The following is a 4,317-nucleotide window of genomic DNA, read 5'->3' as shown; positions in this document are numbered from 1 at the left end:
GGAGGGGGGAAGTCATGCCCCTGTGGCTGGGGGGGCTAAAAATATCCTAGTGCAGGGAGGCAGACAGGTAAAGCTCAGAGGCTGGGCTTTCTCTGTCCTGGGAACTAAAGAAGTTTAGGAAAGTTAGATTGGTCTAAAAATGGCCAACCCAAACCAAGTTAGACTACCTTTGAGGTAGGATCCCCCATTTTTAGACCAATCTACCCTTCCTGGAACTTCTGTACAGTTCACACTGACATAGACCTAATTAGGGATCTAAGTAAGTGGATTCAGTTCAATACCTAAGGGCATGCGTAGATGAAACAGGGGCCCTAAAATTGTAGCCATGGGTTTTAAAAAACAGCGCTTCAATTTAGGGCTGATTAAACCCCCATGTCGTGCGCACACCCTGCTGACTTACCTGCCTTTCCAACGGGGAGAGGAGGGTGAGCTTCTGGTGGGTGGAGTGGTTCCTGGGCTGGGGGTGGTGGAAGGAGGCTGGTGCTTCTGTCCACGGCAGCTGTGGCCCCTCCCCCCAGGCAGCACCCACCTGCAGGCACCTGGCTCAGGCAGTCCCAGGGGGCACCACAGCCATGGAGGGGGGCACCAGATCCCCACACAGCTCAGGTAGGCAGGCAGGCTTCAGGGGGGTGGGGAAATAGATTGAGCTCACTGCTTTTCTTGGGTGGAGCTTGCTTTCCCAGGTTGCTGCCAGGCTGCCTGCAGGGCTTCCTGCACAGCTGTGGAGCTGCACGGAGCCCGGTGCTTCATTCTGCAGCTCTAGGGGCAGCAAAAATGCACCCCAAATCAATTAAGGTGCATTACACTGCTTGTTGTTGAGGCCCTAAGGGACCATGGCTCGACAGGAAGAGGAGTCCAAGAGGACTGGTTGCTCCTCAAGGGAGTGATCCTGACAGTACAAGGGATGGCCATCCAATCTCAGAGGAAAGGTAGCAAAAGGGCACAGCAACCCCCTTGGCTCACCAGAGAACTTGAGGACCTCCTATGCATAAAAAGAGAGACTTATAAAGGATGGAAGTCTGGAATTACCACCAAGAAGGAGTACTCAGCACTGGCCTGTACCTGCACAGAGCAGATCAGGAAAATCAAGGCTGCAACTGAGCTCCATCTGGCTTCACATATCAAGGATAACAGAAGTCCTTTTTCAGATATGTAGGGAGTCAGAAAAAAAAGCGAGGGTAACATTGGACCCCTGCTGAACCAAATGGGACAACTGATAACAGACTCCCAGGAAAAGGCCATTCTGCTTAATGGGTACTTCGCATCGGTCTTTCATCAGCCCAATGGGACCGCCCTGCCTAGCATGATGTGGGACGGCCAGGCTGAGGGCATATTTATACCCACCATTGGTGTTGATCTAATAAAGGATCACCTTGAGAGGCTGGACACCTTCAAGTCTGTTGGTCCTGACAGATTACACCATACAGTACTCATGGAGCTGGCAGGTGTCATAGCCCAACCATTGGCAAAAATATTTGAAAACTTGTGGCGCTCAGGTGAAGAAGACTGGAAGAAGGCCAATGTGGTACCCGTCTTCAAGAATGGGCAGAAAGTAGATCCTGGGAGTTACAGGCCAATCAGCTTGACCTTAATCCCTCGTAAGATTCTGGAGACAATTATCAAAGAGACTTTTCTTGATAAGCTGGCTGAGGGCAACATCCTGAGGGACAGCCAGCACGGGTTTGTCACGGGTAAGTCTCATCTCCTTCTATGACCAGGTGACATATCATACTTATAGGCTTGGCAGTGCTAGCACCACTGCTGAAAGAGACTTGGGGGTCATGACTGACCACAAGATGAACATGAGCCACCAATGCAATGTTGCAGCTGGTAAAGCAAACAAAACTCTGGCTTGCATCCATAGATGCTTCTCAAGTAAATCTCAGGATGTCATCCTCCCGCTGTACTCAGCCTTGGCGGGCCCACAGCTGGAGTACTGCATCCAATTCTGGGCTCCGCAATTCACAAAGGGTGTTGAGAAGCTTGAGAGAGTCCAGAGGAGAGCCATACACATGTTCAGAGGGCAAGAGAATAGGCCTTATGAAGACAGGCCGAGAGCCATGGGACTCTTCAGCCTGGAAAAGCGCAGGCTCAGGGGGGACCTGGTGGCTGCTTATAAGTACATAAGGGGTGTGCAACAGGATCTGGGAGAATGTCCGTTCACCAGAGTGCTGAAAGGGAAAACAAGAACCAACAGTCATAAATTCATCCAAGACCATTTTAAGCTGGACATAAGAAAAAAATTATTTACAATCCAAGCCCCCAAGACCTTCCAGAAGTGGTGCAGGCACCTACTCTGAACTCATTCAAGAAACATTTGGATGCTTATCTTGCTGGGATCCTTTGACCCTAGCTGACTTCCTGCCTTTGGGGCAGGGGGCTGGACTTGATGATCTTCAAGGTCCCTTCCACCCCTAATGTCTATCAAATCTACAAAATTTCCTACAGTGGCTGGAATTACTTCACAATACACCACTAATGCGTGCAAACACTGACATCATTAAAGCGGTGCAAAAGCATTTAGCCTGCTTTAAAGCGTCATGCACACACACCTCTTGTTTCGTCTACATGCAGCCTAAGTGAACTAAGTTACATCAGATGGCCATTTTTAATGTGACCTAACCTCTCCCTAACCACCCTGAACATCTGTACAAACCCATAAGGACATGCATAGGATTCAAAGATTAAAGGGAGCCAGGGCCTTCAGTTAGAGAGGGGTGGGAAGAGGGGCATCCCAAGGAATGGGTGAGACTAGCCATAATTTATGTGTATGAAGCAACTCTGTGAAAGATTGTTTCTGCATAAGGTATCATTTCCTTGATGCCCCTTTCATAAGATAGAGGCATAAATGCAAGATGCATATTGAACTGAATCATACCCAGGAAATCAGTACACACACGGCTATACAATTACAACATCCGGGGGGACAAAGTCCCATTTAAACTTAGAAGCAGCTTTTGCAGACACTTCCTTGAAGCAGCTCTTCACTTGGCTGCTATGATCATCTCCAAGACCCTCATTCATTTCCTTTGGCACATGAACCTATTTAAATTGAGGTTACATTTTTGGTTGCTCACTTAAGAAAATAACTTAGTATAATTCATTTTAAAAAGCTACACAATAAAAGCTAAGCTTTCAAATAGGCTCATGTGGAGCATTACCATACTGGAAACTTCATGTCACTGAAACAGCTATTCCAATTTCAGTCTTTCTGTGCTATGCAGTCATTTTCCACATTTAGTTTTATCACCCATGTCTTATTGTATTGCCAACATCTGTAAAAAGAATTCTCTCTACCTGCCAACTTAAAAAAACCCTACAGAAACTGTATTTGTTCTGAGAATTTTTTTTATCCACTGAATTACCAGCTTGTGGATGCAGGAAGCCAACTTTCAAATTTAAACGTGTGATACAGAATGAGAAAGACTTTGCTTTTAGAATGAAAGACATGGATTAAGTACATGAGTACTGACAGAAATCTTTTATAAGCTTCCTTGTAGGTTTAAGACTAGATTTGTGCCATCATTGTATCCTGTCCTTTTGTAAGTTTGTGTTAAAAATATTTTTTTTCAAAGGGTGCAAGTCTTCAGTCAGACATGAAACTGATCATTTTTTTTAATCTATGCATAATCTCCAATATGCAGCTATAGAAAGGAAAAATAGACCTCCTTTAAGGCATAGGGAAACTATGGAAAAGTGTGAATACTGTTGATCTTGGAGCAAGGTGCAGCTGGAGACAAATTTGGACATTCTTATGGTTTGGCATTTGAGTAGCTGCATATTAATGCTTCAAAATCAAATTAACTATATTATGTCTTAAACTACACAAACACACAGTCATTTCCTACTCTTTCCATCTTGGTATATTATTGCTGCCATGTCCTAATATGTGCCAGTCATGTCCTTCATACCAATACTAGCTCCAGAATTCTATTTATTGGCCCCACTCATACAGAATGTGAGCCACATTGGTCTAACTGAATTGGTTTGCAAAAAAGGCACCTACAGTTTAGTTACCAACCAGTAACGGTTGGCCTTGAATGAACACTTTGCTGGGATCCTGCAGAAAGAAAATAATAATGATTTTAAGCCTGCCCAATCTGGCAAATTTTGATAGACACGTTTGAAAATGTTTATCAAATAAGTTATCCCAAAGGAATAACAGGAAAAGCTATTCTGAAATGCCTTAACAACTATTATTATAAAATCATTAATCTTGCTTTGGGCAGAGCGGCCAGGCTACAGGCAAAGACACAGGTTCATAAAAAAGAATGTTTGAAGACACTGGGGGGGGGGGGGGGGGGGGGGAAGGGGGGG

The sequence above is a fragment of the Gavialis gangeticus genome, unplaced genomic scaffold (genome assembly GCF_001723915.1).
Source record: "Gavialis gangeticus isolate Ggan-Ray unplaced genomic scaffold, GavGan_comp1, whole genome shotgun sequence".
Taxonomy (NCBI): Eukaryota; Metazoa; Chordata; order Crocodylia; family Gavialidae; genus Gavialis; species Gavialis gangeticus.
Note: the sequence above shows the minus strand (reverse complement) of the source record.